Raw genomic sequence first — 20,602 nt, forward strand, 5'->3', positions numbered from 1 at the left:
AGCCGGTTCGCCAAATTTTCCGAAAAGATTCGCTTCGATCCGAATTTATTTGCAGCGAATCGTGTTAAAAACGTCTATTTCCGGCCTGCAGAAAGCCTTGATAGTGGTGTAGAACACTGTGCTTTGCAGTAACACGCATGGGTAGTCTGTGGTAGTGAAATAACACTGTGAGTCATTATGACATGCAGATGACAGGCGTCGCTAGGCGAATCACTGCACCATTCACTTATTTGGGCAGTCACGGGGCCAAACTGACTAAATAACTCAAGTATGAACTCAGCCTTACAGGTCCATGTTAGCGTCAAGAAGAAGTGCACTCCTTTTACCCCCTTGTCAGCTGATTCCACAAAGATGCCCCCAGAACCTGTTCTATTAACCGCTTATACAAGTAGAGTCCCCCCGAGTGGAGAGGGTGTCAGCACTAGTGTTGGTCGAATAACTCACTATTCGATTCAACTGCTATTCGGTCGAATAATGCATTATTGTTCGGGTGATCGAACTTCAAATTCGAACTCTAATAATGTCAATGGGGGAAAAATTTTTTTTCTGGACTGTGTAGAGCTTCTACAGCCTATAAATACATTTAAAAAGACATGTCAAGACTCCCCCAGCTCTGCACAACACTGTACAAGTAGAAAAAAAATAAGGACGTCTTTTTTCTGTTGCTGGCAAGGCAGTTTTATGGGGTGGTCAAGGGAACATGCTGGATTTTATACGGTCTCCGAGTAGAGGCAGAGAGGGGCACGAGGGGGTTCCTCTGGTCCAAAAACTAGCCACCAGGTTTCACCGCTCAGTTACAATCCATACACAGGCTTCAGAGTACAGGCAGAGGTCTCTGAGGGGGGTCTTTCAGTCAAAAAATTAGCCAGCTACACAGCTCTGTTATAAGTTACAAGTGACAGGTGGCAGCAGCAGGAGGAGGAGGAGGCGGTGGGCACTGAGACGGAGCGGGGACCACATTGGTAACTGGCATCTAGAGTAGGGTACTGGGCAGGTGGCAGCATCAGTAAGCGCGGAAGAAGTAGGCAGTGGGCCCTGAGACGAAGTTTGGACGGGATTAGTAACTGGCATCCAGAGTTGGGTACTGGGCAGGCGGCAGCATCAGTGACCACCATGAAATGCTCCATAGACTCTTCTTGGGGACAACCTAAAGGACAATTCCTATCAGCTAACATTCCTAACATTTCCCCTAACAAACATTTTACTGTGCAAGGACAACCAGGTGACATCAAACACCTTTGCAGGTAATCTCTGGCCATTCAGATATTTCTAACTTTCCTGCAGAGCCGATGTGACACAGTCTCTGAGTGCCAGCGGAGAGCTGAAGAAGGACCTGCAGATACTATGGTAGAGCTGTTTTCTTGTGCTGTTCTCCAGGTATGACTTCTCTATTACCCATTTCCTCAGGGATTTCTGACCTGAGCACAGGTATAGTGGAAGGTGACAATGAGACCTTTCCCCCCTCTTTAGTGTATTTCCCCTTAACCAGCATTCTGCAAAGGGCTCTATCCAGGTTCTGAGGCTGCTTACCCACATCGGACCCTTTGGTACCCTTTGGTATCCAGGCTCACAAAATTCACTTTCAGGAACAAGAAGTCAAAAAATAGCCCCGGATTGAGCATGCCCAAACGCCCTTCTCTTCTCTGCAGGTAAATCACTCCTCTTTTTATTGGGTTTTAGCTATTCCCCCACAAAAGCTGGAGAAACAAACTAAACAGCTTAGCAGATAGGCTACCAGGCAATGGGAAGACCACAGACACATAGAGAAATACAGGGACCAGGTAGGTCTTTAACATCGCCACCCTTTCTCTATAGGTCAGCTTAAAATGTTTCCAACGTTGAACTTTTACATTCCCAGCTTCTAATTTCTCCTCCCAGTTTATTCAAGCATTGTCTTCTCTACCAAATGTAACCCCTAAAATCTTGATTTGGGTTGAGGCTATCCTGAACTGTGCCAGATGAAAGCCAGGATCACCTTGCAAGGTCCAGGGAGCTTTGCTTTTCTCCAGGTTGATCAGTGACCCTGAAGCTTGGGAGTAATTTTCTATAGCTGCAGATAACATGGCGGCCTCACGAGGAGTGGATATCACAGCAGTCACATCATCAGCATATGCTACCATAGTCAGAGGAGGGCTATTGGGAATTATCACCCCCTGGAATCCACATTCCTGCAAAGATCTCAGAAAAGGATCGATAGCAAAGACGTACAAAAGTGGGCTCAAGGGGCAACCTTGTCTTACCCCTGCCTCTTCCCTAAAAGTGTTGCCTTGCCACCCATTGCTGAGGGGGAAGCTCTCAGCTTCTCTGTATAAAGTTTTTAACCAATCTACCAAGAGCTCAGAGATGCCATACTTCAGCAAAGCTGCCCATAGGTAGTCATGGTCCACTCTGTCAAAGGCTTTGGCCTGATCGAGACTGACAACATATTTACCATAGTCAAATACTTTACATCTCTCAAAGATCTCCCTTAATGAGATGACAGCTCCAGAGATGTTCCGTCCTTTCACAGTAACAAACTGACTGCTTGTCAGTAGTAATGAGGAAAGACTAACCAGTCTAGAAAACAAAATTTTAGCTAGAACTTTACTATCGACATTTAAAAGGGCTTTAGGCCTCCAGTTCCTAATATCAGTTGGTTCTTTGCCCTTTGACAGTAGGACTAAGGATGACAATCTCATGGACCGGGGCATCAGACGCTTTCCTAGACAGCTCTTATAAACCTCCACAAGAATTGGAGTCAGAATATCTCTAAATTTCTTATAAAATTCGGCAGTTATGCCATCAGGACCCGGTGCCTTCCTCTGGGACAACTTCCCTTTGGCCTCTTTGACCTCCACTACCGTTATGTTTGCTGTGAGGGGGAAAAGTCTTAATTATTTGTGTCAGGACCTGGAGTTGTATCCAAGAACTTGGTCATCCTTTCATTATCTAAATCCTTTTTCTGGAATAAAACAGCATAGTATGTTTCTACAACTTCTAGGATTCCTGCACGGGAGTCCTGTAAAACCCCATGGGAATCCATGAGACCAGTTATCAGTTTCTTCTCCACTCTATCACTGCAATTCCCAAAGGGATCTGGTGTTCCCGGGGTCCCGTAATCTCTTTCAAACTTTAAGGAGTTATATCTGCTGTACTGATATTGCTTGATTTCAGATTTTAGCTGGGTTATCTTTTCCCCTGCCACCACCCCATCTGAGTAAAGGGACTCCAACTCTTTCCGTAATCCCAGGTAGTGCCTATATTTACTTTTTCCCCTATTAGCTGATAACCTCTTTAACCACCTGGGCGTTACACTGATGTCTAGATTTCTGTACCAAAACCACTGTTTTTCATGAAATTTTTTTTTAAAATTGTAGACCTGTAAGTTACAGAAATATGTCTGAACAGGGTTCTAGTAGATATCATGAATATAAAAAAAAGTTTGAAACACACAATCATGTAAAAAAAAAATGTACTTTTAATAAAATCCTATCCTATTTTTTTGCATAGAAATTTTTGTTTATATTGTGGGCTTGTAATTCTTAGGATTAACTCCGGGGTGATGTGAGTGGGGGATTTCCCTGCCCTGCCTCACACAGGCACACAGACGCTGGAGCTGCTGCTGCTGGCATCTCCAGAGAGATGCAAGGCACAATGCAGGATTTCTTCACATCTCACTGCAGATGCCAACAGCAATAGCAAATTTTTTATTGCTGCTGGAGGAGCTGCGGGGACCGGGTAAGTATTTTCTTTCAGTTGTGATTGGATTGTCATACAATGTATGACCATTGTATGACAATCATACAATGTATGACAATCGGATTGCAATATAACGTTTGTTTATATTTTTAACCACCTGGTGAGAAAAGTTCGGGTTTAACATTTTTTTTTGCCCCAAGTGTTTTTACCCCGAACCAAGGTCGGGTTTAACAGCTAGGTGGTTAATAGAGAAGTGATGTCCTCCTTGACATCTTCCCACCAATCTGCATTACATTCATAGAAGTCGTGCCTATCCATCTGTCTCTGCAGGAGACTTTCTACTTCTTCCTGTACAAGCTGCTCCTCTAAAAGGCTGGAGTTCAGTCTCCAGAGTCCCCTACCTTATCAGAAATAATTCTCTGTATTTTATTACAGAAATACAGAAAATTTTCTGTTTAGTTTAATAGTAGTGAGAAGGGTCAGAATTAATTCTCTGTGTTTTTCTTACAGAAATACAGAAAATTTTCTGTTTATTTTGATAGGTAGCAAGTGTTATCAGATATAATTCTCTGTATTTTATTGCAAAAATACAGAATTTTTTCTGTTTAATTTGATAGGTAGCAAGTGTTATGTATTTTTTTTACAGAAATACAGAAATTTTTCTGTTTATTTTGCTAGGTAGCAAGTATTATCAGAAATGCCGTCCATACTCAGTCTCAGAGCCCACCGCCTCTTCCTCCAGCTGTAGATGAAGCTGCAACCTGCCCAGTACATGACTTTAAATGCTAGACACTAATGCCGTCCATACTCCATCTCAGAGCCCACCGCCTCTTCCTCCAGCTGTAAATAAAGCTGCAACCTGCACAGTACCTGACTTTAAATGCCAGACACGAATGCCGTCCACACTTCTTCTTTCCCCGCTGATTCCGTCAAGCCCGTTCCCTTTCATGTGGTTTCACTACATAGTTGGTACGGATTGGAATCTCGTTGATCCATTCATGTCTCCGATAGCTACAGCTTCAACACTGTCCATATGGGTGATGGCCTCAACCTCTAATGCCGTCATTGCTCCTTCTCAGGGCCCAACGCCTCCTCCTCATGCTGTAACTGATGCCGCCTGCACAGTTCCCAACTCTGGATGCCAGTTACCAAAGCAGTGCCCGCTCTGTCTCAGTGCCCACCGCCTCCTCCTCCTGCTGCTCTGCCTGTACTCTGAAGCCTGTGTATAGCTTGTAACAGAGTCGTGAAACCTGGTGGCTAATTTTTGGGCCAGAGGAACCCCCTCATGTCCCTCTCTGACTGTACTTGGATACCGTGTAAAATCCATGTAAATGTTCCCTTGGCCGCCTCATAAAATGGCCATGCCAGGAACAGAAAAAAGACTTCCTTATTTTATTTTTACTTGTACAGTGTTGTGCAGAGATGGGAGAGTCTTGACATGTCTTTTTAAATGTATTTATAGGCTGTAGAAGCTCTCCACCGACCCGAATAACAACCCGAATTTTTCCCTCATTGACTTTAATGGAATTCGAATTCGGCATTTGACGACGCATTATTATGCATTATTCGTCCGAATAGCGGTCGAATTGAATAGTGAGCTATTCGACCAACACTAGTAATGACTTCACCGAGGACAGGCGAGTCTCCTGCAGGAAAAACACATCTGCATCCAGGTATCTCAGGTGTTCATATACTGCATGCCTACTTCTTTTAAATTTTACACTGTTCACATTACTGGAAACAATACTTAAAGAGAACTCCGCAATCATAGTGCAGAGGAGCAGAACAATTACTCTAAACATGGCAAATCAGAGTCTGAATCCCCATTGCTTGTTTCCATGACTGATTCCTCCATTTCTGGCCCTGGAAAGGATCTTTTCTTGGTAGGTTGATCATCGTCTGACCAGGACCAGGACATTCTCTTTCTATTCTTTTTAGTTCCTGTTCTAGCTCCAACTCATAGGGATCAGTGTTGGATCCCGCCAGCACATCATACTTGTTAGAGGCAATGACCCCCCCTACTTCTTTGGCACCTTTTACTTTCTTTGCCGGTTTCTTTACCACCATCCATTCCCCCTCAGGCTTGCGGGTAGATTAATCTTTTTTATTTTTCCGTTTAGATTGTGTGACTTCACCCTGCACAGAAGGAGATGGCACAGCAGAGGCGGAACTAATGGCAGATGGCAGTGAATCATGGGATAAATGTTCTCCAGGTTGTTCGCCTGCCAGGTGTGTTCTGGTTTCCTGCACCTCTGGTTGAAGATCTTCTCCGGTCAGGATTATTTCTGACGTTAAAGCTTCTTCCTCTAAGACCTCTGTTGCAGTAATCAGCTCCTCATCTGCAGGGTCATTACATAGATTGTGATAAGCCTGCGAACATTCTATATGAAAATGGCCATGTTCACCACACAAGTTACACCGCACATTCACACAATCTGACCCTATATGGCCAATTTCACCGCACAGATTGTACTTCTTCACTGTACAAATGTTGGCCAGGTGACCGGATTTGCCACATTTATAGCACAGTCTTGGCTGACCGGGATAGAAACAGACACCTCTCTCCTGACCAATAAAAAAGGAATTTAGCAGGTGAAGGGTGACATTATTAGATTGTCTCAGCTTCACTGAAACTCTCCAACCCCCTGTCCAGATCCCATCGACATCTTTATTCTTGGTCAGGTCAGAGACCAAATCACAATGGCATCTGAGACAGATTACAATGTCATGGGGGGGAACCGACTCATTCCAGAATATGATATTGACATTCACTGTATCTTGCTTTGAGATTGGGATAAAGGTAAACTTGTCCCAGCCTTCTGTATTCCTGAACCTGCTGAACTGAGCCCAGAATTTATCCAAGTTTGACATCAGCCTAAAGCTGACATCATAACCCTGATTATCTGGGAGGTTAATGACGGCCAGAATATCAGCCGGTACAAAGCCCATCTGGTGACACAACAATTCCCGCACCACATAACGCCTATTGGGTAATTCATCTTTGGGACCTTTATTCCTAAATCTCACAACATTCCTCCTCTTAAACGCTTGCCCCAGGTAGACAGTGCTAGCCAACACTGAAGGGGCCCCGCAGCTCCAAGCGTTCTGAGGGGGTACCGGGCCTGTGGTGATAGTGCAGAGTCTCTCTTCTGAAACTCCCTGGTTACATTGCTATCCTCAGACAGGTCTTTTCGCTGGTAAGAAATTATTGGCTGCAAAACAGATTTCCTTACCGATGGCATACTGGTGGGTTCCTCAGTCCCTTGGAAATGATCTTTATTCTTATAAGTCTCTCCTATGGGTCCCAGTTGTTCCTGGACTGAGTCGATCTTCCCAACCACCGAAGCGAGTTCCATGGCCAGTGATTTCAGCTTGCTGTCATACAGAGCCTCCTTGGAGGGATTTGCAGCCTTTAATTTATAAAATCCCTCTATCTGGTTCTGGATTGTTGTCCTTGCTTTCCTCAGGGTTTCCATTTCTTTTACAAGGGCCGGAATGTTCTGTGCTAGGCTCAGCCCAGGCTGGCAGGCTTTCTGCTCGGTCACCTCTGCCGGGTGTTTGAACGTTGTTGGGTCCTCAGATGGACTGGAAGCCATGTCAGTCCCTTTCTCTGGGACGCTGCACAGCGCTGCCCCCTTCCCACTCACAAGTGATGGACGAATCTGGGGTGATTTGTGGGTCGCTGGCCCCATCTCAGACTGGAGCTTTGTAATGCTGGTTGTATTTGTAGAAATCTGGGAGGATTTCTGAGCTGATGGAGCCCCCGAAACCCCATTTGTTGGCTTTTTAGTACTTTCAGCACTGTTTTTACTTTGCTGGGGTCTCAGGCGTGCTGAGCGCACCTGGCCTGTGGGAATCAAAACTTGTTGCTGCAAATTCTCCTTTATTGTCTTTTGTTCCAAGGAAATCTTCCTTGGTGTCTGCGAAATGGCCGCACTGTGCTGGGCCGGTACTGCTCCGCCATCACCTCTCTGTGGGGTGGACTGACTCCGAGTTACCCTCTGAATCCCCTGTGGGGTGGGCAAAGCTTTCTGTGCTGCCCCAACACTGCTCTGACCCGACTGCACTGACTGCTTCATTACTGGGCTTCCCTGGACACAACTTCCCATTTGCTGCACAGGTTTATCCAGATCATGTTCATGTTTCATACTGTTCTTCACATGACAAACATCTTTATCAGACATTTCACAGCTTTTATTCTTATCAATACCTGGAGAATCTGCTGTATGGAATCCATCAGAGTGTGCATCATGTTTAGGCCGAGAAGCCTGAGGGTTTCCTGGGGAACTTCCCCACCCAGGGCAGCCCAACCCTGGGCTAGAGCCAGACATCAAAGAGAGAGAAGCACAGACCAGCCTGCAGCTGCCTCTTCAGAAGCCACACCCACAATGACAGAGTCTGGAGGTGGCGGCAGCATCAGTAGGCCACAGAGTGGCACAATGACAGAGTCTGAAGGTGGCGGCAGCATCAGTAGGACACAGACTGGCACAAGGACATAGTGTGGAGCTGGCAGCAGCATCAGTAGGCCACAGAGTGGCACAATGATAGAGTGTGGAGGTGGCGGCAGCACCAGTAGGCCACAGAGTGGCACAATGACAGAGTCTGGAGGTGGCGGCAGCATCAGTAAGACACAGACTGGCACAAGGACACAGTGTGGAGGTGGCGGCAGCATCAGTAGGCCACAGAGTGGCACAATGACAGAGTCTGGAGGTGGTGGCAGCATCAGTAGACCACAGAGTGGCACAAGGACATAATGTGGAGATGGCAGCAGCAGCATCAGGGGACCACAGAGCAGCAAGGTGACATAGTGTGGGGATGGCAGCAGCAGCATCAGGAGACCATGACATAGTGTGGAGATGGCAGCAGCAGCATCAGGAGACCACAGAGTGGCAAGATGACATAGCGTGGAGATGGCATCTAATCAGATGCATCAGGCATTGGTGGGTGAAAATCCTGGCTGATTCATCTTGACAAAGGTCAGTCTCTCCACATTTTGGGTGGACAGGCGAGTTCTTCTTGGGGCAACTATGGCCCCCGCCGCACTAAACACCCGCTCTGATGCCACACTACTGGCTGGGCAGGACAGCTTTTCAAGGGCAAACTCGGCCAGTTGCGGCCACAAATCCAGTTTGGCTGCCCAGTAGTCCAGCTGATCTTCAATGATGGCAGGCAGGGTGCACTCCAAGTATGCCACCACCTGGTGGTTCAGGTTCTACTCTATGTCTAGCTGCTGGTTAGTAGTTTCTTCACTATGCGGGTTCAGAAAGCTGCTCATCAGCGACTTTAGACTGAGGCTGCTGCTGATGGAGCTGGTACTGCTCCTGCCACCCCATCCCTCCACTGCAGCCATGGCAATGGAACGTGAGTGCAGAGGGCCCCCCCGGTCAGACCTGCAAGAGGATGGACGATGGTGCAGATAGCCAACTGACTACATAGGATGTCCCTGTAGTACTTCAGTTTGTCCTCCCTCTCAGCAGGTGTAAAAAAGGCTCCCATTTTGGACCGGTAGTGAGGGTCCAACAAGGTGGAAAGCCAGAAGTCATCCCTCTGCTGAATGGTGACAATTCGGCTGTCACTGCGCAAGCAAGTGAGCATGCAGCAGGCCATTTCTGCAAGCGACTCGGAGGGACTCCCTGCTTCCATCTCCACTGCATACTGCCACGGTGTGTCTGGGACCTCTGCCTCGTCCTTCTCATCTCCCTCTTGCTCCTATGGCTGCTCCTGCTCCTCCTCTCCTGTCACCTGAGTGGAAAAACCACCCATTTGGCTATACATTGCCTTTGATCCAATGTCCTCCTCCTCCAGTTCAGCCCCCACAGTGCTCAGGTGGCCACGTCTCCAGTCCCCTGACCAGCCAGATTTCCCAGCATCTGTTCCAGGACATGAAGTAGAGGAATGACGGTGTTCATCCCGTAGTCCTGGCGACTGACAAATAACGTGGCCTCCTCAAAGGGCCTGAGCAAACGGCAAGGGTCACGCATGAGCTGCCACTGCCTGACATCAAAGTTACACATGGGAGTACTCCTATCCGCTTGGATCATCAAGAATTCGTTGATGGCCTTTCTCTGTTCGTATAGTCGGTCCAACATATGGAGGGTGGAATTCCAACGGTTGGAAACGTCACATATCAGCCTATGTTGGGGGATGCCGTTCTGCCGCTGCAGCTCAAGGAGGGTGTTCTTTGCGGTGGAAGATTGGCTGAAGTGCTTGCAAAGTTTTCTGGCCACTTTTATGATGTCTTCCAGATGGGTGGAAGACTTCAGGAACCGCTTGACAACCAAATTGAACACGTGTGCCATGCAGGGTGCATGGCTCAGACTTCCTTGACGCAGCGCAGACACAATGTTCTTCCCGTTGTCGGTCACCATGGTTCCGATTTTCAGTAGTCGCGGAGAAAGCCATGATTCGATCTCTTGATTATTCACACGGAGCAGTTCCTCCCCTGTGTGACTCCATTCCCCCAGGCAAACCAGGTGCAGAACAGCATGACACCGCCATGCCCTGCACATGTGGTATGCTGTAGGGGCACTGTGAATTGTCCCTGCAGTGGAGGCTGAGGACACGGTGGAGGATGAGGAGGCAGAGGTGGACGTTGTCACAGGACCAGCGGCGTGAGAACTTGGAGGCGGAAGCAGTGTCACCTGGCCAAATTGCTGCTGTGGCTGTGCATGAATCACATTCACCCAGTGGGCCGTAAAGGACATGTATTGTCCCTGACCGTAGTTACAGCTCCACACGTCGGCGCTGCCGTGCACTTTGGCAAACACCGACAGGCTCAAGGACTGGCCCATCTTCTGTTTTACATATTTGTGCAGGGCTGGTACTGCCTTTTTTGCAAAGAAATGATGGCTTGGGACTCTCCACCTCGGCTCGGCACAAGCCATCAGTTCTCTGAAAGGTGCAGAGTCCACCACTTGGAAAGGGAGGGACTGCAGCACCAGCAACTTGGACAGGAGCACATTCAGCTTCTGCTCTGTTGGATAATTGCACGCATACTGTTGTCTCTTGGCAATCGATTGCTGACAGAATGACTGACAAGGAGTAGGACCATCTAGACCAGCAGAAGGTGTAAATGACATACAGCTCCCTTCGGCTGAAAGCCGGTGCGTGCCTCTGGGTGATGTAGAGGTTGCTGCGGCAGGCTGGACCACCACATCGGAGCCACGGTTCTCCCAGGCCACTTTTTGGTGACGCTCAATATGTTGAAGCAGGGCCATGGTGCCAACATTGGCACCCTGGCCACGCTTCACCTTCTGCCCACAAATTTTACATATGGCCATGTTAACCTCCTCCGGCGTCTTAACAAAAAACTGCCACACCGCCGAGTAGGTGATTTTACCCCCAACACTCTGCACTGACTGACTGCTACTGCCGCTGCCTCCGTGGACCCCTGCATCACTACTTCCCGGGCAGGTAGGCTGCTGCGAAGCAGGTGGTCTACCCCGGGCACGTTTGGCTCCCGACCTCCCACTGCTGCCACCCTGCTGACTACCAGCCATGCTACCACCTTGATGGCTCAGCCACTGCCTCACGGGCAAGCTGCCACCCTCTTCTCCTGATGATGATGAAGCCCCTTCTTCACCCAGCTCCCAAGTGCGATCGGCTTCATCATCATCGAGTAGTGTATGCACATCACTGATGTCCTCCTCAGCGGTCTCTGGGTCAGGAGCCTGACCGCTCGCAACACCACCTCCCGCACCACTCTCCTCATCACTACTTGCCCGCCTAGTGGAGAAAGCGGCGGATGTCTCCTCCAGATCATGGCTGGGCAGTAGCTGCTGTCTATCCTCCACTAGCTTGTCCTCGCTGTATAGTGTAGCTGAGCCCACAGCATACAATACTTCTGTGGCTGAGGGAACAGCAAAGGAAAGAGGCAAGTTGAGGACAGGTGAGGGCACAGGCCATGCCAACTTGTGCCATGCCAAGGCCATGCCAAGGGTTGTGTCTGACGAACCCACCGACTGTTGGCTGGGGGTATCTAATGTCACTTGGGATGAATTGGATGACCGAGTTACCCAATCAATAATCTCTGGGTTGCTGGTCAAGACACGACCGCTAGATGACACCGGGAGCTCAGGCGTCTTACTGCGACTCCTGTTGACACGCCCCCTTACTTTACTGCGACCTCTGCCTGCGCCAGAAACATTTAGGCCTCTGTCACTCCTCTGTGCATGGCCTGCCACTTCTCTGTCTGACATACTTAAAAGCGACCAATATATTATATATATATCACGTAAAATATACACGTGCGTTGATGGAATGAGAGCTGTATAATGGCTATTTGAATCCCCAAATAATCTTTCCCTGCACTTGTAAATGACTTTTCTAGCACTGTCCCTAGCGCCTTCTGATGTCTCTCCCTGCACTAAGATGGTGTGAAATGATTCCTCCCTATCCTTTCCCTGCACTTGTAAATGGCTTTTCTAGCACTGTCCCTAGCGCCTTCTGATGTCTCTCCCTGCACTAAGATGCTGTGAAATGATTCCTCCTATCCTTTCCCTGCACTTTTAAATCGTTTTTTTAAATTTTGGAGCACAATGATGTTTTTACTAGGGACTGCACACGTCTCTCCCTGCACTCAGAACGCTGTAAAATGTCCTAATCCAAGATGGCTGAGGCTATTTAAAGGGGTGTGACAGCACAGGGCTGGCTGGCTGCTGATTGGCTGCATGCATGGCAATATGGGTCATCCTGCCTTCCCAGAGTTCCTTGCCCCATGTCCTCACACGTGTAGCCACCATTTTAGAAAAAATTGGGAAATTCGGATTCGTTGCGAATTTTTTCTGAAATTCGGATCGAATTCCACTTGGTCAGCTTCGATTAGCTCATCTCTAGTCCACACACCAGCAGGCTGAAAAGGGCCGTCACGGAGCAAAGTTAACCACTCTGTTACCCCTTGCCAAACACACCATCACAGACTACCACCAAGTGCTTAGAAGGAAGTACGCACTGTTACCATTGACACAGTTATGCTTTTGCTTCTTTATTACTGTCTGTGTCATCCACTGCCACTCCAGACAGGGATGTCTCAGCACATGTAATATTTATGATAGGGTTTTCGGGTTAGAAAGTTACACTATTTCTACTTAAAGCATTCAAAGATTCAGCTAACACTTTTTATAGTGTTATAGGTTAGCTAAGATGAAGCTTGACCAGCGGACCACCTGTTTTCAAGGCAGCAATGTACCTGCCACATTATATCACATTTGGTGGGAATACCCCAAATTGCCGAGATATTGGACACATATATACCAAATAGCATACACCTTAGTGGGCAGATCTTTCCCCAAACATCCAGCGGAGGCTTCACTTAACCTGAAACCAGAGGTGTGCACTGCAGTCCAGTTTTGTCTGCTAACTCATTTTTTTACTGGAGCTAAGATGGCAATAGCAAAAGCCTGGGGGTCGGCCACCCCTTCTATAGCCCAGGTTAAGCAAAAGATCTATACTTACAGAGCTAGGTATACTTACGGATTCCATGACCAGTATTCGAAAGGTGTTGTCACCCTGGAGTGAATATTACTTGCCACTGGGGTGAGACCAAACAAGGTTGACGCTTTAATATACCATTACCTGTGATGTACTTAGCCTACGGGGATACTACTCTTATAACGTGCTTATTATGTTATAAAACCTGTCTACCTGTCTGTTCCCTTTCCCTGCCCCCACCTATCTATAAGTTCTTTTTTTTCTTTTCTATCTCTCTTCATTTTATTTACACATTTATTTGTTGACTTCAATTGCACTCCTACATATACTCAGGGTGAATTTGTGCAGCCAACCCACCAGGTAGGGAGGGTGAGATACTGACCCTGAAAGGAGATATCCCCCCTTTTGTCCCCTTTCCATGAACTATACCCAATATTAAAGATGATCCCATAAACTTCTGACCTGGGAAGATTATTGGTGACATTTAATATGGGTGGCCTTAAGTACTGTTTGCCTTAACATGGATGAACATTGAACTTGTTATATTGTTTGTAAACTTTATAACCCTAACCTTGACAAAATGATTATTAGATAAAATGTAATGTTGGACCGCAGACATTTGGCATGTAAATTTCTTTTGTGAAACTTTAATAAAAATTTGTTGAAAAAAAAGCAATTAAGGCAAGGTTCAGGAATTTTTTTCGTTTGAAGGTATGCCTTTTTGTAATTTTTGTTCTTAATATGACAATGGCACTTTATTCCCAGCAATGGCCCTGATAAGCACAGTTACAGTACTTCCTGGTATTCATTTTTCAGCTTTTTGGTTATGTGTTGGGAACTGCAATCCTGTCCAATAAGATTACCCAAGCTTGCTATGGCATGTGATTGATGAAGATTTGTGGAAATAGAGGAAGCACTGCAATTTCACAGAATCTCCTGCAAAAAAAAGTGTTACGGCTAAATTGTTGGCTGCATGCCCACTGGTGTCCACTTACTTTAAATCTGAATCATAATCTAATAGGAAAGGAAAAGAAAAGATTCTTTCTGCCTGCCAGTGGATTCAAATGATGATATCTCAGCAATGCCTTTCACAGGTATTGAGATCAGACTCTCTCTAATGCGATCAGAGCGATCAGATTGCACTGTGGGATTGAAGGTAAATGTATTGTTGCCGTTTTCAGTTTAGTTTCTCTTTAAGCTGTCCAACTGGAGCCTTCTTTTGTGTGCTGTGAGCCTTCAGCAAGACTACGCTTTGCATTTTAGCACTGGTCACTCCGTGTGATCTATTGATTCTGAACCCAACAGCATAGTGCTGCGCCAACCAAATCGGGAGAACAAAAGCTGTGCTGGAACATTTTTTTAGGTGCGTAGTCACAAAGCACCTTTCATTTTGTTGCTAGTGCACACCAGTAAGGAAGGGGGGATTTAATATTGTCACTGTACAACAATAGAATTATGCCAATTTTTTAAGGTAACTTTTTAGCTTTGATTACGGTAGATTGGGTAACATTCAGAACCTTTGTATTGCTTCAGTCTGTGTCCTTGTTTTACATCATATTCTGACATCTATCATCTGAAGAAAATGCAACAGAAAATCTAGATTTCAGGGCCACAGAAAGTAAATATCATGGTAAATTATTACATGTTTTAAACCCATTTTATTAGTATTTAAATAAAAGTTTGGTACATCAAGCAATAAAATAGTGAACACCCATGACATGATTCTGAAAACATTAGGATTTTTTTTTTGTGTTAATAATTCAAGTTGAATTAGGATAAAAATCTTTTTTCCCAGTCATACCTCTCCCCAAGCACATCCCATTTATTAATATATATGGTTTAAATTACAAAACAGTAGAAATTTGAGCATCTATTACATGTCATAACTACTAGTCAATTTCTAAGGAAAGACCTGGGACAGATAGGAACTGGTAAAGAGGAGGAAGCAGGTTTGTTGATAGGGACAGGGAAGTTCTCCACTCCATGGTCACCACCCTACCAGTTGAAAGACTGCTTCTACTCAGCTGCAAGCTTTCCTTCTCTTCAGTGAGCAATACAGGATTTTAGGTAAAGGGGTGCAATGTGAGAAACATCTGTCAGTATTATAAAATTATTACAAAAAATAAAATATAATGGTTTATGTTTTTAGCATATATATTACTAAAAATGTGAATTCATCTGAATTCTTTTGATTGTTCTAATGGAGGTGTGTAACATCCGTGGACTTAGAATGCAAGGAAGGCGGGGAGGAAGGTGGTGTTACAGAAGCCTCACTGCCTTCCTCCCCACCCCATTTCAGCTGTCAGCAGAGAAAGCCATGGACTTAGAATACGATCCTGTAGGTCTGTGGGACACAGTACAATGTGTCCCAACTGTGTAATGCTCATTGTCTTGCAGGGGACGGGTCACCGGCACAACAATACCAGTGCCCCGTCCCCCGCAAGACAACAAGCATTACAAAGATCTTCATTCTGTGCTGAGAATAAACAGTACAAATCTTGATCCAAACATTCAAAAGCTGGTTTCTCAAAATCAACTGCAGACATCCCATTATTAAAATGAGCACCAAATGGTGCAGAAATTCTTGATTTGTCATTTCTTTAATTTGATGCATGTATGTTACAATAACCCGGCCCGCAAGTTTAATCTCAATGTTAAATGTGGCCCTCCCGATGAAAAAAGGTTGGGCAGCACTGTTCTAGTGCAATGGTGAGTGTTTATGTATAGTATATACAAGGTATGGTGGCAGTGCTGTCCACCAATATTTTATAAGTTGTAAAATGTTAATCTTCTTGAAAAGTTCACAATTTGGTGGAGTAACAATTGGCAATTAGAATACAAATTTCAGACTACAGTAGTCAGTGTTTTTTCATGCTGTCTGCCCTAAGCTAGAGCAATGAAAAATAGGAAAGCAAATAACCGAAAGGGGATGGTCATTAACTGCACAGATCAGTGGGAAAACAACTTGATTATACTAATATTTCATCAGACAGGAAGTGATGTGGGCTCAAGATTATCCTGCTTGTTTCTCATGTGTAAGGTGAAGTGTGCAGGGATATGGTACTATTGACTCTGATGTGTAAGAAAAAAAAGGCTCAGCTTTAGGAGAATCAAAATGTTTTGCTTTTAAAGAAAATCTTTATGTAATTACTACTTTACCTATAGGGATAAAAATGAATTATTGTGTAAAAAGTGAGCAAAAGTGAATAGAGTGAAACATTATATTGTTACATTGGCTGTTAAAGGTGAGACCATTTGAACCTAGATCAGCACAGTGTATATAAAATGCCATCTATATCATACATGTATTTTTGTTACAGGATTACCAAAACTATTTTTTTTTATTTGTTTTTCCTAAAAAGCATGTACACCTTACATCATTATTATTATTTCATAAAGAGGTCTCAAATGGATACATAAACAACAGTTCATAGGATTTTTTTCAACTAATGGTCCCAAAAAAGCAAACAAAACTCAAAAACTTAAAAAATAGGTTTACTACAGATAAACAGCTGCAATATGAGGAACTGCTTATAAAAGAAAGTATGGTATTGGATCTTACAATAATCATCTAACAACAGCAACTTAAACAAAAAGTATATTTAACACAACTCATTATTTTTGAATAGTAAAAGAAAAGATTTGCATATGTGACACTGGGGAGAGGCAACAATAAGTAAATCAGTTGTGTTACAAATGAGGTTGAAAGAAGTCACTCTTTTATTTTCAACAGCAAGCAGGCTTGGAATCTGTCACATGCTCATGTTGCTTCTGCTATGGCAGATTGAAGGGCTTTTGTATGTATCAAAATAGCTTTCCTATTCAAGTCAATAGGAATGCAAAAAGAGATAGAAGCAGGTAATGCATTTATTAAAGAGGTCAACTAAGTCAAATGCCTGTGAATTAATTCTAAATGACCTCAGAAGTGTCTCTAACAGATGATAAATGCAAGCAGAATCCATATGAAAAACAAGATGAATTTGCCCTTGTACACAAGCCCAAAGCACACCAACACAGGAACTGGAGATGAATGACTTATATATATGCGGTTATTTCTACTTGATGATCACAAGAATATAGTGTACACAAGACAAACATAACACAATCAATGCATCTTTGTTTAGGCACTACTTTGCACATTTTTCTGCTTCACACGTTGAAACCTTCCTAAAGGGCCAATGCAGCAACCATTTTTTTTGCTGCTTTCTTCATACCACAGCACCATCATCAGGCCTCTTCTTTTAGAGGAAGAATTCATATCAGGTATTTATAAACATCATTGGAAACAGTTCTTCTCCCTAATAAAAATTATATATCATTGAATATTTTGATTACATTTGATTACATTGATATATATTTATATATATATATATATATATATATATATATACCATTTATTCGTTCATACATACTCCCCATTGATTACTCTAAAGTAATGAATAATATTTGTTTCTCCTTACTTGCAGACACATCTTAGTATATATAACTGATTACTATTAATATATATATATATATATATATATATATATATATATATGTACACACACACACACAGACACACACATACATACAAGGGCTGTTTGACAAGTAATGAGCCTCAACCATAAAGACAAGAGCTAGGAACTTGATTTTCTATACATTTTCAATAAAATCTCCATGAAGCAGAATGCACCTTTCAGATCTTTCTTTAAGGCCTTTATACCCTTTTTATATAACTCAACATCTTGGCCCTCAAGGAAGTCCCCAACAGCCTTGATGACATCATCATCAGAGTCAAATTTCTTCCCTTTTAGGTATTTCTTTAACATTTTAAATAGATAATAGTCTGATGGGCCCATACCTGACGAATAAGGTAGGTGTTCTAACAATTCAAAGCCCCATTCATGAATTGTGACCATTGCAACAGCTGGCTTGTGTGCTGGCGCATTGTCCTGATGAAACAAAACGCCTTTTGTCAACTTTCTCCGTCTTTTCACCTTCCATTCCTCCTTTAACTTTCTTATTAATGTTGAATAATAAGTCCTTGTGATTGTTTGACCCTTTTTAAGAAAGTCAATCATCACTACATCATGAATTTCCTTTTGAATTTCCTTTTTTGACAGTGGAATAAGAAGGAGAATCATGTTTTAGCACTTCTTGCATCTCTTTATAGATTTCTTTAGTGTTTAGGCCTTTTTAGTGAAGGAATTTTGATTTTTGAAGTGAAGGAATTCTCATTTCGAAAAAAAATCACCAACATACAATTTTTTAATTTGTTTTAAAAAAATTTATATATAATAGATATACTTATACTTTTTACAGGGTTTTTACAAATATTTTTATTATTTATATGTTAGGCTCTCCACTTGTCAAACAACCCTTGTGTGTGTATATATATATATATATATATGTGTGTGTGTATACTTTTTATTCAGCAATCTAACTTATGTGACAAACCTAGATTTTGAAGCACTAATCACCTTTCAATACTCACACCATAATTACCCTGTTTTCGCCCCTAATTACTCAACACCCCTCTTTATTACCCAATACCAAACTTTAATTTGCCAACTGCTTTCAATCCTTAGCATCTAAATTGATGTTACCTTATCAACTACCTGCGGTATTGATTCGTTTGAATCCGTGCTTCCAACTGTAAGTACCTTGTTACCCTCTATTACCAAGTGAATAAGATTGATTTCAAGTTCGAAATATGTACCACTATCAAAAAAAGCGCTTATCATAATTATTGTATGTACTATATGAGCAACTGTGATCATTGTATATTCATAGTATCAAATTGTTTGAGATCTGTAAATGAAGATCTAACTCTAACCTGTAATACATATGACTCTATTGTTAATGACAATTTGACAGCATTATAAGAATATCAGTAATATGTACTAAACTTGGCATGATAATTTTGTTCAATTTTGAGTAATAATTATAGTGTACTTTGACGTATATCTATAAAGCCAGTCAATATATGAATTATTTATATGATATCTCTGTATGCAGTTGCACTTTGATGTCCACAAGTCCCCTGAGGAAGCCAATACAGGCAAAAACATATCAGAACACGATTTTTAGTCTTCTTCACATATTGTTTTTGTTGACAAGGGAACTATAGTCCAGTTTTCTACATCTCCCACTCCACTTTGTATAGTGGGAAAGAATATGATGAACCTACATATATATTAATGTGAATTGTAACATTATACATGTTCAACCTGTCTTTGCTCTCTAATACATAGCTGCATTTCAAATACCGTGTCTTTCCATTGCTTCTTTTTTGAGAATACACGTACTTACCAGGGTATGTGGCACTAGGGGAGGCGACTTGGTATATTGCTACTAGTGTTAATGTTCGAATTCGGGTTGTCCCTATTAGTGTTGAGCGAATAGGTTGCTATTCGATTCGACTGCTATTCGGCCGAATAATGCATAATTATTCGGGTGGTCAAATGCCGAATTCGAACTCCATTAATGTCAATAGGGGAAAAATTCGGGTTGTTATTCGGGTCGTTGGAGAGCTTCTACAGCCTATAAATACATTTAAAAAGACATGTCAAGACTCTCCCATCTCTGCACAACACTGTACAAGTAAAAATAAAAAAGGAAGTCTTTTTTCTGTTGCTGGCACAGCCATTTTATGGGGCGGCCAAGGGAACATACCGGATTTTACACGGTATCCGAATACAGCCAGAGAGGGACAGGAGGGGGTTCCTCTAGTCCAAAAATTAGTCCAGGGTTAAAAAATGCAATCCACTCAAATCAGCTGGCTCATCAGAAGTATAGGAAGAGCAGGAACAGGCTCTGAGATGGAGCGGGGACCGCTTTGGTAACTGGCATCCAGAGTTGGGAACTCTGTAGGCGGCATCAGTTACAGCATGAGGAGGAGGCATTGGGCCCTGTGAAGGAGCAAGCCGCCTACCCAGTTCCCAACTCTGGATGCCAGTTACCAATGCGGTCCCCGCTCCATCTCAGAGCCTCTTCCTGCTCTTCCTATACTTCCGATGAGCCAGCTGATTTGAGTGGGTGGCATTTTTTAACCCTGGAGAGCAGCTTGAACCGTAAGTGGAAGTGCATGTCAATCACATACAGTGGGTGGAACTCTGCCAGTGTGGCCCTGTCCAATTTTCCTGCTATGATGTCGCAGCGCACATTACGAATGTGGTACTGTCACCAGCTTTGAATCCAACAGACATGGATGTGTTTCATGTCACCAGAAATTTGTGGCTCAGCACCTCGGTGAGCCGAATAAACAGGTGGTCCAGGTCGTTTTTTTCAAACTGGCTCCAAAAGTAGTGTTGGTCGAATAGGTCACTATTCGATTCGACCGCTATTTGGTCAAATAATGCATAATTATTTGGGTGATTGAACATCGAATTCGAACTCCATTAAAGTCAATAGGGGGAAAATTCAGTTTGTTATTTGGGTCGGTGGAGAGCTTCTACAGCTTATACATACATTTAAAAAGACATGTCAAGACTCTCCCATCTCTGCACAACACTGT

This window comes from Pyxicephalus adspersus, chromosome 3, assembly GCF_032062135.1.
Source record: "Pyxicephalus adspersus chromosome 3, UCB_Pads_2.0, whole genome shotgun sequence".
Lineage (NCBI taxonomy): Eukaryota > Metazoa > Chordata > Amphibia > Anura > Pyxicephalidae > Pyxicephalus > Pyxicephalus adspersus.